This window comes from Mytilus edulis, chromosome 8, assembly GCF_963676685.1.
Source record: "Mytilus edulis chromosome 8, xbMytEdul2.2, whole genome shotgun sequence".
Taxonomy (NCBI): Eukaryota; Metazoa; Mollusca; class Bivalvia; order Mytilida; family Mytilidae; genus Mytilus; species Mytilus edulis.
The window spans coordinates 50831833-50846541 of NC_092351.1; the positions used below are offsets into that span (position 1 = coordinate 50831833).

General features: G+C 31.6%; 1 long non-coding RNA gene across 1 annotated transcript; it reads right to left on the reverse strand.

The window, feature by feature from the left end:
• Nucleotides 1-8694: 8694 nt before the first annotated feature.
• Nucleotides 8695-14507, reverse strand: LOC139485815 (uncharacterized). The gene is made up of 3 exons (XR_011655405.1): nt 14340-14507; nt 11874-11956; nt 8695-11268 (listed from the first exon to the last, which is right to left on the reverse strand). It is a non-coding gene; the product is annotated as an uncharacterized lncRNA (long non-coding RNA).
• Nucleotides 14508-14709: the final 202 nt, after the last annotated feature.

The window sequence follows — 14709 nt, forward strand, 5'->3', positions numbered from 1 at the left end:
GTTGTGTCTCCAGCGTATGTTAGATATATGTGCTGACTATGCCCATAGATGGAGGTTCTGCTTTAATGCGAACAAGTCATGCGTAATGCAATTTTCCTTGAACCCACGAGAAGTTCGAGTAACATACGACTGGCATATTGCGAAAAGTGTTCTTCCGGTAGCCGAAGAATACACTCACTTAGGCATTGCGCTAAATTCCAAATTCAGATCGACAGAAAGAACATCAAATGCATGTAGAAAAGGCAAGAACTCTTATTTTGCGCTCAACGGTGTTTGCGACAAGTCAACACATCCATGTGTTCTACTTAAACTGTTTAAATCTATAGTGTTACCTACTGTTCTGTATGGTTGTGAAATGTGGACTAGTTTAAAGTCAAACGACATTGCTGCGTTAAATCTTTTCAGCACTTTATAGTCAAGCGAATTTTGGACTTGAAAACGTCTACGAGATCAGATATGTGCCAAAGTATACTTTATACTATTACCTCGTCTATAGAGACTAAGAAGTTATATTTTCTTGCAAAAACTGTGTAGTCTTCATGACAACTTCCTAACGAAGAAAATATTTCTTTTGCGTCTGTTTACCTATTTTATTGACAATGAACGCAATCATCATGGATTCATTCCTGATATTATGAACATTTTGTATAAATATAACCTTCATTCTTATATGCTTGACTTTTTGCGAGAGGAAGGGCTTAGTCACCTTTTTACCACCAAATAATGCGTATAAACAATATGATTTTGAACACTGTTAAGTCTGGTAAGAATTGCGTAACGCCAAGAGAGGACACATGAGGATTTTCAATGCCAATCAAATACAAAATAAGCACACATAGACATTTGAGTTGGTAATCAGTCATTTTTGTAAGCATACAACTGTTCCAAGTTGATGAACCCAATGTAATGGGAGAATCACAAGGCAAAAGGTAATAATCGTGTCAAAACGTATCTTCAGATCAAAATATATTTTGTCAGAAAAAAACGAAAACAGTCTGAGATGGGTCACGGATTGAAAATTCAAGTAAAATAGTTAGCCGCGGTTGTGATGAATTAACAAGAACAATTTGATTGTAGGATTTTTTTTCTTTCATTGTGATGAGGTATCTGACAATCATCAAGAAGGCTCAACATTTCTGATCGACAAATAGAGTATGTGATTGTCACTTGAACTACTAACCATTGTTCTTTTAGCAAGACTGGAGATTAATATTTTAGTTGCAGATATCATGCTAAATGTTTATTAAAACTGCACGACATAACAATTAGACATAATTCGAGACACAGAAAATAAGTCAAGAACCTGTTATCCATGGAATGGGGCTCGCCAAATTGATAAAAAAAAACAGTGACGGCTCACACTCCGGAACAGATATTGTTTTAATATTTGAAATTGATGATATTGGTAAATTGTATAGTAAACGTTCTTAGTAAATATGAGTTGTCATGGAAGGAATGATTGATACAACACTTCTGAAATTTTTAAATTCTAGCTGACATAGATGATATGCAAGCACACATGAAAGGTTGCGTCTTTCTCCGGATTCTCAACGAATATGTTGGTGAAGTTCTGAAACAGGCAATGTCTTTTAGTCGTGATGATGAAGGCCTCTTTATAGTCAAGGTAACTAGAATAGTTTTGAAAAGTTAAGCTTGTTACTATAAAAAGGATCACAGGGACATGCAATGTAGGCTTTCCAAATGAATCAGTTCCACAACCGTTGAGGTATCTTACTATCTATCCTTTCAACGACGAGTTGCACAAATGAACTATTATAGCTGAGAAATGGTATGTCTTGTCTGCCATTCAACGATATATCTGGACTGTGTCTTGATGCTTGGCCATCCTGTATCATTCTTACGACGGAAACGTATGTCTGTTGAACTCAATCGTGTCAGCAGCTGTTATTGAGTGTCCCTGTAAAGTTATTCTTAGTATATAGCATATATATTTTGCCTGCTATGGATATGGTGAAGCCTTCATTTTTACCCTTTTATTATTAGTTTGTTTCAGAGCTTCACGATTACATTTATCGTAAATCAAGAGCACGAATTTATCTTGCTTGTATGCATATCGATATCCTATGGCAGCAACATTCCAATTTTGTTAACTGCGTTGTATCAGTTCCTCCTTCCATGATAACTCCAAGATCTTTCAGGCGTTGAATGTACAATTTAGCGTGCTGTGCAAGCTTGGAGATTGGTACAAGACTTCTTCCAGTCCGTGTGCCATCAATGTATTTCATTATTTAGGAAAGCACAACTCCAAGAATAAAAGATTCATGGCTTTCTTTCTGAGTCTGTTATTCTGCATATTTGCTATGTTGTCAAGCTTCATCAATCATCAAGCATGATACTAGTGAATTGACATCTCCAGCTCTTACTTTGGCTAAGGGAATATGTTTTGTAGTACAAGTGTACAGTCATGTCCTATATTTGTCGATTGTAAAATGTCGATGTATCATGGAGATCTTCAGATACATCACCACGAAAAACATACATTGCAGTCATTGTTCTTTTTGATCCATTTCCACTTAACCTTGTCTGGTTACTCGTTGTTTCCTTTCAATTGGCAAATTATCTTCAACTCCTTTCTTGCCATTTCGTTCATTCATCCCAGTCTAATTGCCCATTATGTTTTTCTTATATCTAGTTCAAGTGTTTTCAAAATCTACAATTTTGATCTTTTCCAAAAACATTTTCGGTAATAATTATATAACATATACTTAATTTCTGTTTTAAAAAGTTACTTAGGCAAACGTGTAAGTAACATAAATTTTGATACTGATATCTCAATTTTGTAAACATGTGCATGCCTTATCTGTCCTCTTTGTGAATATCCAATATAAATTAGTAAAACAAGTATGAATGCAAACAGTGACTTAATAAGATTAGCGAATATTATATATATATATTGGAAATTCGTGTTTTCAAAATGGCCATCATTCAATATGGCAACCAAAAACCATCAATATATATGATTTCCTCAGATGATAGTCCTTGTCAATTGTGAGGAATATATCATATGACTATATAATAATTTCCTGCAGCAAGCGCTTAAATTATAAGTCAAAGTGAACACGGTTACTAAGGAAATGCAAATGCGTCAAGGCAGTATTAAGTTGTACAACTTCATGTTAAAGTGGAGGACAATGTTATAATATATGATAAACAGAGTGTGGTTTGACAAAACAAAGACATGAACATTGCATTTATTGTGAGATATTTTTAACGTTAATTGAGAACATTTGAGCAGTTGGTGGTCTTGTAACATTACTTGACTGTATAATATGAAATGCAATATGTCTGCAATTAATTTTTTTGAAAGTTGCTTTAAATGAACAATATCAACAAAACGAATTATCCAGTCATGCCAGTTATCAGCCAACTATTATAAACGACAGGTATACAGATATTTTATTGCTTTATTTCTACCTTTAAAATAAAATTCTATGTTTAACAAGCTGTTGCACGAATATTGCTTTCACATGTGTTTCAGAGTAATAGTTCATTTTATGATCCTCTTCGTGTCCGAGTTTACATGCTTTTGTACCCTCTACAAAACAGAAGAATAATTCGGGGAGGGGGGTATAGGCTAGCCTTTTGTCCTGTTAATATAGCTTAAACAAATACATTTGTATATATCTTCCACAATGCATTTTTTATTATATCGGATAATGTCTGCATATTTTGGCTTAAAAAAAACATATTACAAGATTGCCGCCATTCAATATGGGTAATATTTTCCAAACTTTTGTTCTAAAAGAAAAATGGATTCAGCACTGTTATTCTTTCAACCAGATTTCATGTCAATATCTTCCTTATATCTTTTTCATGCTTTTCTCTTATTAATCTATTGATATCAAACGGCCGCCATTTAAAAATGGCTGCCACTTCCGCTAATTTATATTTTTAGATTGGTTCCATAGCTTAAAATGTTGTCCGTGACATATACTACTACGTACTATGCCAAATTTCATGATTTTACCACAATCTGAACAATTTTGTCAAAAATCTGAAAAACCGACTGGACTAAATATGTGGAAAAAAAAACTCGTGTGTTTGATGATATTAACTTTACGAGTTGGATGTTTCTGTTACTTTATTCGTTAATATATTGACATTCTAGATTCCCTTTTGATGTTTGCAAAAAAAGCTTTTTATCAATTTTGGTTCTTATGTTTCAAATATTCGGCTTTGAGAGTAAAAATAAATGTAAAAAAGTGCTTCGGTAGCAATCGATGAATAACATGATTTTCTCATTGTTTGTCAAGTAATTGTTTTTGTTAATCAGTGCGCAAGTGTTTTAAGTGACATTATTAGTAGAAACAGTATTCCCTTCTAAAGAGTCATACAAACATTGGATGACATCATGCAAATGATAAACTCCAAATGACAGAACTGAAATGAAATAAATAAGTATTACAAAGAAAATGTAATTTTAAAAGAAAACGCATATGATTTGATAAACAAAACAACGAATAAGTTGCGTGCAGCAATAATCATAGTACAACATTTATTCACCAAATTTCTATACTACAGGACTGTATAATCAGTACATTAATACAATTGTTACTTCATATTTGTATTTCATTGTCAGATACTTATGTAACACTCACGAATGCCTCCTATATAGTTTAATCTAATTAAATATATAACAAGGGACATACTCACAGATAAAAATGTCATCTGCTACTGTGTCTGTATAAATCGGAGTGCTTTTCTTATAATCTGCTCAAATAGATGTATTATGTATGTTAGACAATTTTAAGTAGGTTATGTATCTTCATAACAAGTTGTTTGATACTATTTTGTTTTCTTTAATGTGATTTTATCATTTTGTTTTCTTTAATGTGTTTTTATCGATTTGTGATATGGGCTATTTGAACAACAACTTCCGGATAAGTGTGACAAACATGGTAAAAAATAAAGTCAGTGCAAATTTATTTTCTATCATTTTCTTGAATTCAGAGATTTCAAGTTTTCAAAACCACCATGGGTTAATGCAAAAAAAAAATAAGACCAAAAAAATAAATATTTTACTCTTAAGAATTCATCAACTATTTAAAGAAAACAACTAACTACTATTATCGACTTACAAACATAAACGAGTATACATATATCAATGTATTGTTATTTCTTTGATGCATGAAATTTATAAGATGAATTCCCTGCCTTCCCCGCCCCCTTCAAATACAGGGAATTGTTTTTTTTTAAATACGTAGATTTCACCAATTCTAGTGTATTCTTTAATATTCAATAACAAAAGTTTGCATATATCTTTGCAAAAGCTTAAATTTTATAAAAATATTACAAGAAATCAAACATATATGATCTCATTACATCCAATTGCTTCAGTAATTTTTTAGCTTTCTTCATTTAAAAAATACACTGATATGTGTGTTATCCTTTTGTGTCATTCCTGACATACTTTTGCAGTAACTAAAATTGTTTTATATGGAATGTATAGAAAATCAGTAGTGATATCAATTTTTAATTTACTATCACACAAATCAATAAACCTACAAGTCATTTGATTGCACATTTTTTTTTATTTCTTAGCGAAAAACAAACTTTTAACATGTTTATTAAATAGAGATTCTTACATTGATACCAGTGGATTATCGGATTTATCCAATCGAGATAGTTAAATTATCAATTTTAAAGTCCGAGCCGCCTCGGCGAGGACTTTAAAATTTATAATTTAACTATCGAGATTGGATAAATCCGATAATCAACGAGTAACTATGTAAGAATCTGTTTCTCTAATGATTAAAAAGAAATTTTCCTTTTTTGTTAACCGAAAATCCCCTTCGAGTGCCTTTCACATTGCACGAAGTTGTCAATTTCATTAACACCTGTTATCATATTTTGATTCATCCAGTTAGCTGAAAAGGTCATGACCCTTAAAATCATCCAATGATCTTTTGAGATCACCAGCAACCACACGTTGATTAAATTTTTTTATACAATGGGTTCGGAAAGGGATAAATTTCCAAAGAATTAGAGAAACGTGTTTAACATGTTTAACACTTCATGGTTTTTAGAATCTTAGATAAAAAAGTGTAAAAAAAATATTTTGCAAGATAGATTGACTATTCTCTGACTTTCTCATTACATAGTAAAATGTTACAATTATTTTCATTCAGAATTATGTTAAATTTTGTTCTAGATCAGAAACTCAATGCAGAATTCGTAGGTATAATCGGTTGTAAGATCAACATTTTCAGATATTGGTGTTGGGATAAATTTTAAACCATGTTCCAAAAGTGTTATTTCCTGGTCAGATTAATCTGTACTCGATAGATTAATTACCATCGGTTTTGTAAGTTTACTTTTTTCCTTCGTTTTTACCACAACTGACCTTCCCCTAAAATATGATTGTTATTTCCGGGATTAGGGTTGCTATCTATAAAACGCTGATAAGTATAAGCGTGCATGTGTTCTTCGTGGGAACTGTTTCTGTTTTGCCTTTGACTTACATGGTGATGTTCGTTTATATCCAGATTTTACAAAACATTTTTTTTCTTTATTAAAATCAAGCTTAACATCAGATTCTACATCACAGTTATAAGCTTCCTAACTACAATACGGAAATTAACACAAAAAAAAACAGTTATTAGCAAGAAACGTTGTGTGTGCATCTCATATATTTTATGATGATATGAAACTGAACCCCTAACGGGATGGATTTTACTTGATTTGCATATAATAAAGACATAATCTTTTAATAAGTTTACCTATAATATGGAACTGGCATGCAAGTAACGGATGTCATTGTCATTTTTCTTGGTTACTAATTCTGACATCGGACCAAATCTTCTTTAAGACTGAGTTTGCTTATGTGTTTCTTTACTCTACATTTGCACGAGGTATAGGGCAAGAGTTTGCCGCATTTTTGTGTCTGTCCAAAGTCAAGAGCATATGGCCTTTGCTAGTCTTGTTTTTTTTTTTAATTTTAGTTCATTTATAAGTCATGGAGATTAGCGTGACGTCCATCTACATTGAACAAGTACACTACTGTATTTAAGGACCAGCCGAGAACTACCTCCGGTTAAGAGAATTTCTCGCTGCATTTAAGACCCTTTAGCGACCCTTAGCTGTTGTCTGCTCTATGGTTGGTTCGTTGTCTCTTTGACATATTACCCATTTCCATTCTCAAATGTATGTATCATTGAATAACGAATCGACTGCTAGACAGAAAAAGCATAGAAACAACTTGTACAAGTTCATTACGAAAAGGCGTTGCAATGTCGTTTTTTTTTATGTTTGATGTTCACAACATTGAAAACACACAGATTTGTTATGCACATTTCAAAATTGCATGACCGTTAATATAAACATGTCAAATACAATTTGGAACTTAATATGTTGAGTGATAGCACTCAGCGTCGTCCGTTTTAATATGTTATGGTATGGGGAATTAAGCGACTGAAAATACTACTAGTATTTTATTTCAGCTATTTATTATAAACAGATAATTGCTGTTCATGTAATACAAAACTTAGTTGCTTACCTGTAACTTGACTATCAGGACGGTGGTTTTTAATTAATACAGACGTGTTTGTCCTGTCTGAAAATTTGGAAAGTGCATGAAATATACTCTATATTGATTTATATTTTTACATATGCCAAAAAAACAAAACACGAATACAATTCGAAAGGAACGGTAAACCTTCATGCATCAGTGTGCTACCTTTGGTTAACAATGCTTAAAACTTCAATATGTTGTTTGAAAACAAGATGTATTCGTTATAATCCTATTCAATTCCCCATCTCATACAAAAGTTCAAACATTTGTCAATAATTTTGTGATTTGACTTTACTAACATCTGACCCTATTTTTATAGTAGGGGTAAGGTCAGAATTCCTAAAACATTCCTTCTCATGGCCTATATTTTATTATTATGTTCTTTGAGAAACTAAGCAAATTGATTGATGATTGATTGATGGTTGCTTTAAGCTGCATACGCACGTTAGTAAATTGATAAAAACTGTTTATTCATGTTTGATAATAATTGTTCGACAGTTTTGTTTTTGCTTTTCAAAATATTTATATCCGAAACAAAAATCATTCTAGGGCAGAACCTACACGAAAGGAGTCAACTGCTGATTTTGATCATTTCTTTAATTGAAGTTGTCGTTATTTTAGAATTTGTTTTTTATAACTTACATTTATCACTAATTTTGTAATTTTCGAGGAAAAAGCCAAAATTAATTTTCTAATGCAATTCATCCTATTCTGAGTTAACTGAAATATCTGAATTTGAAATATTTAAAAAAAAACATGTCTGCAATTTTTTTTTTATCAACAATTATCTTATTATAACATTTCACTATAAAAGTCAGCAACCTAACTTGTTGCTAAATTTATCATTTTAAGGTCAATGAATCAACTTTGAGAACAATAAGACAGACCGTTATAAAATTTACCGTTGGAATAGAGTCCGATTATACAATATATTAAAAGAATGGACACTCTACGAATGGCGCAGAATTTAGTTCATGCAGTGATGGGATCTGATTTATGCTTCAGAAATTTGATAGAATGACACATGGCTACTGGCGCATCAATAAACTAGTTGCTTACTCGTGTGTCAAAGACATGGATAGTCTATCGGGGAATTTTCATGAAGTTAGCGGTTATCTGTATGTCTGACCGTTAAACGGAATTGGTACATGTTGTAGGTAATTTAACGGCTCAGTTGTACAAAGGCGAAATTCTTCAACTTGAATTTATGCGTATTATTGACCGACAAAGGGAGCTATTAAAGCAGGAAAATGTATGGCATCAGATATTGTGTATATCAATAGACTACATTGGGCTTAAAAATATCAAAATGCTACCTTGTTCTTACAAATTACCAGATTTGAATCCAATTGATCATATATACGGATTGATAAACAAGTGCAACATTGTCAACTCCGGCCTCGAACTTATATCCTTGATCAGCTACGACAAAAGTTGCAACATGAATTTCAAGCAACTCCACTCAACAACATTTAAACATTGATAACATCCAAGTTAGCATGTATTTATCAAACTCGCAGAAATTGATTATCTTCTTCTCAATTCAACACGTTTCGAGTGAATATCTTTACTAGTAATAATGTAAAATTGACATTCAACATACATGTATAATGATTTTTAAACATTAAATTATGCGTTCATGCTTTTGCAGAGTATATATTTTGCACAATATCAATGATAATTTCTGTTAAAATATTTTTGCGTTCGTTTGTTGCTCATATATTTTTTTTCTTCAAAAAACTATTGAATGGTAAATGAGAGTCAAACATATCAATGCAATTCAATGTCTTAATGTTATCTTTTTTACACCACAAATAATCATTCTGTTATTCGGTATGCAGATAATAGCAAATTGAACATGATGGTAATTTATTAATAAAATGAACAACCACTTACCATATTTAGATACGCATCCTGTCACATGATCACACCTTGAATGAAGAATCAATAAAAATTATTCAATTATTTTTACGAATTGTATTAGTAAATAGTTTACAAATACAATCATTTCCCCTTAATTTCACTATAAAAAGGAGATTTTAAAGGACATAATCTACAGTCGCACATTATTATGTGACAGCAATCTCGCATAAATAAGCTCAACGATGTATAGTTCTATATGCTGTTTTCGAAAATTCACAAAATTTCATTCAATATGTGAAGCTGCAATAATTTGCAACCCCATGCTCATTGGTAATGTTATAATATCTTATCAAGGACATACAAGAGAGAAATCATTCCACATATAAATTTACAAATGCACATAGCGCATGAATGTATAGCGACATTCTAGTTTTTTAACATAACATACCACAAATCTTCTGTATGTAAACCCAAGTGTAATAAAACAAAAAACAAAAACTTGGAGGTACATCTCACTAGTTATTGATACATTCAAACATATTATTTAATTTTACTCTATTACAATTAAAACTAGATGTGTGTTGGCTCATAGTGTATGTGAAGAGAAGTTAATTATCCTACAATTAGTCATTGAAAAAATAAAATTGAGAATGAGAATGGAAAAACATTGTTTTACACAAATCGGTTTGGTTTATTTTGAATATACATAATATCATACGTTATGTCACTATTTTCTTTTGAATTATCACAACATGCACAATGCCGAGGTAAAACAAGTTTAAAGATTTTGTTTACGATCATCAAAATCATATATAAACCAAATGTGCTGCTCAGAAATTATAAATCATCCTGCACTAATCCTTATTTATGATGTTGTCACTTGCCCTCGCAAAGAGACAACCGAAATCTACGCTTTCCGTACAAAGCTCTTGCACTGATTAACTAAGTATATCTGGTAATATACAGTAACAAGCAAGTCATGTTCTCACCAATGATCGTGCTTATTGTAAGTAATCAAGTACAGGCAGCGATTGAAATATCTGAAATGGGGTGATTACAAGCAAATAATTATCTCAATTCAATTCTCTTTTTTATAAACGGGATTTAACAATTTTACATGTCAATTCATCATTTTTTCCCCTGATTTTCAAAATGAGAAAGGAGAGGAACATTTTTGAATGGTTTGATTTAAAGATATTAACTTATAAATATATAACAAGATTGCATGGCGTAGACTACTCTCGTAAGGCGGACTTTGCAATACACAGCAGAGACAGAACAATTACGTTGATTGTTCCCGAAAAATCCCTGACTATAAAAGTGAAACATTGTAGAACTCAATGGTATAAAGTCGAGAGCTTATTGTTACAAGTCTCTTTTCTAATAACATAAGGCCATTATCCGGACTATCAAGAGTAAATTATATAACTGTACAAGATGATAAACCAGATGCACCTCTCAGAAATTATAAATCCATATCTTGCATTTATCGTTATGCCCATTGTATTAACTTATTTTTTATTTTTATATTTACACGGGTACAACTTAACTTTTGTCCCATAAATGTTTTCGCCACAAGATTACAAAGTATTATCACGACTATGTGCGTATACAGTTGTCAATTTGTCAGTGATCTTGTCATTGCAGAAAACGGTTTATAATAAAAGTTCGCCTTCCAGGTTAGAAAAAATTAGGAGAGGAACATAGAAGCTACACAAAGACTGTTCCAACAATCTTAAGATTGTGCATATAAGTGTAATATTATGACCTTTCTGTTGTTCCACATCCACAGGTTTCTGCACATTTTTCTCCATATTGTCCATCGTTGCATATGATACAAACTTCCCCTTTTGAGTGATGACCAATCGGACATTCTAAAAGAGGTATGGTTTACATTTGAAGGATCTTACATAATAACGATAATGTTTTGTTAAATTTGAAAAAAATCAGAAACACCTTTTGATAGTGGAGTGATATTCGAAATACATATTTTCTTTCTGTATATTTGCAATGCATAGAACACAACAAGTGTTTATTGATTAACATAACATTCTAGATTGTCATCACAAAAAAAACCTTCTTATTCAGGATAGTAAATATCTAAAAATATTGAAACCTTTTTTCTTTCTTCTACAACTGAATCAATTTTGTCAGCAAAGAAATGAAAATAAGTTTTGTATCTTTTTTTGATTAGATACATGTACTTATCTTATGATACCTCATTTTTCACTTCAAACAATTCACACTTTGGAATATAATCTAAAAAAATTATCGATCTTTTTTAATATCTGTTCAGTTCATGAAAATTGTAAAAATAAACTAAATGCAGAAAATTAATTAAAGCCAAAGTTGACAAGAGTCAAATTAAACTTAAAGACAATTATTAAAGAAAAAATAAAGATACAGGGTAAAACTAACTATGTTTAAGTAGGAAAAATCATGCATGATTTCACATCAATGTTTATGCATTGTATCTTACCAACACATACACCATTGCTTTTGTGAAAATTGTCACAACAAAACGTCACTGTTATGTTTCTGTATGTATCACCATGTTCAATCCTGAATAAAGAGTGATTATTATTAACTTTCTAGCTGTGCCACAGCATGCATGTTTACGAGTATTTTACCAAGTTTAACTTGTATTATACAATTGGAGGTAAAATGATACAAGTTACAGCTTTTCTATAAAACTCGATGCAAATGACACTGATTATATCGGAAACAGTTTCTAGCATTGTTAGATTTGTTGTATCCATTCAGAACAGTCCAACATGTGGTCTATTTTTCATATCAAGTGTAGAAGGATAACTGAAATTTAATGAGGTTTAATATTTCACACGGGGTGACGTTGTTAAATATATATATATATATATAAATAACAAGTCAAAAAGGGTACAACATCACCATTAAATAACTATAAAATATACAAATATTAGATATTTCGGATAACAGATATCCTTCTTCGGTAATTGCACGATGACAAATGAGTCATGTCAATTCAAATTAAGACTCTATCAAAATCTTGATTTATACAATTTAAACGAACGCTGGAACAATTTTGAAATTTCCAAACACACCGCAAAGACTACAGAAATATGCCAAAAATTAAAATAGTTATTTACGATGTGACATGGCACAACACTAGATTTCTAAAGGTTGTGACAGTTGAGATGTTATAACTGCATTGAGGGCAGTCCTCAAACAAAAAAAATCAAAAATGTCCTAACCGATCCAGGATGGTATAAATTAGACAACGGTATGGCAATTACAACAAAAATTACATATGTAAGCCTCCCAAACGAATAGCAGTCTAAAAATGATTGAAAAAATAAGTTTTATATAAAATGAGGTAAAATAATTGAACGTGGCAACGTACTTATACATCATCCAGAATCAATGGAAACCTGTAATTTAAACTGTTATTTTTAAAAATAATTTCGAACTGTAAAGCCAGTACTAAATCCGGCGATGTTTGAAACAGGTGGTCACAGGAAAATGAGGGACTCGTTCTATGTTTTTACATCTGATAATCCACGAAAACTATGTAAGAATCTTTTTCTCTTATGATTAAAACATACATTTTTTTATTAACCGAAACTCTCCTTCGAGTGCCTTTCACAGTGCACGAAGTTGTCAATTTCATTAACACCTGTTAGCATATTTTTATTCATCCAGTCGACTAAAAAGGTCACGTCCCTTAAAATCATTCAATGATCTTTTGAGATCACAAGGAACCACAGGTAGATTATTTTTTTATTCAATGGGTTCGGAAAGGGATATTTTTTCCATAGAATTAGAGAAATATATATATATAATATATGTGTGTCATTCAGTTTTACATTTCTATTGATGAGCTTGCCTTTTCATAACATCATGCCGGGAGAAAAAATGTGGACGAATATTGTAAAATAGTTGTATATACATGTTGTTCGAGATTTCATTTTAGTTCAGTGTTGATTATTATAGTATTTGATTGTGCGTTTCTCTGTTATGAATGTTCTTTTATATGTTTTCGGTTTTTGTTTGGTCTCGTAGTGTTTTACATCTTTTTAACAGTGTCCTAACGTGTGACGTTTGAAATGCCATTAAAATAGGTTCAAACTACCATTTTTTTAATGTCCTTTACTAAAATAATTCAGGCTGTCAAATATTTCGTTTCTATGTGTATTACCATTTGGGTGATTTTTGCGCTTCATTGATCCTGTTTTCTTTTTTTCACTAATAGTTGATGTGTTTCGGTTTTGGTTTGTAACCCGGATTTGTTTTTCCACAGGTTTTTTTTTTACTTTTGACCATCAATATGTATATACTGATGTTGCCTTTATTGCTAATACTTTAAGACTAGAAAACCCATATGCATTGCAGGTTTGTCATGCATTAGTTTGATTCAACAATAGTTTGCAGGGTATGCAAGGAAACACACAGCTTGGGATAAAAGGAATGGCACAAGAAAAATCACCGTTTTGAAAGCTCAGACAAGGACTGTGAATGTGTAAACCACTATTATGCCGTTCATAGAACGATTCGTAATTCTGATGTATGATCACACAAATATATCAGCAAAAGTCAGTGAGGCACCAAAACTTCTTTCCGTTCAAACAGACAAGTCCCCCTTTCCTCCAAATGTGCAATCTATCAAGATGGGTTTGTATGGGTTCAATGCTCAACTTTAATCATAATAGCCTAGCCCAACTGCATTGTTAATTGACGTCAGATAAGTGATATAAACATGTGAAAAATCATTAGTTCTTTGATTAATAAGGAAACTAATTTAACTCAATGCAACGGATTTGATAACAAAGTTAAATAGAACTTATAGCTTCGAATACTTATAGAATGTATATATGACGACAGTGTTCGTATAAGTTCGAACCAAATAACAAAGCTTTCTTTCATACTCGAATTTCATTTAGTGGGTACTGTTATAATGAAGAAAACATACCTTTGCAATTCGTTACAAACTCCATGTGGTAGACTGTTAACTTGTACACTAAAAAGAATAACAACACCGTAATAAAATATCCATTCCATAATTGATGTCATTTGTTGAATACACAATTCAAGGACAAAATAATACATTATGCATTATATTGGATGGGAAACCGGAAATATTTCTCATAATAAATACGAGTTTCGAATTTATTTTACTTCCTGTCATTCATGTCAAGTATTTCCCCTTGTATGGCTCACAAAATAGGTTTATATTCGCGTGGACCTGCTTTTAACCACAACAGTATGTACTAGAACATTATCAAAGTGTACATGTTATATTGTATATGTACCGTTGTTTGCTGATTGTCTTTGTTAATGCT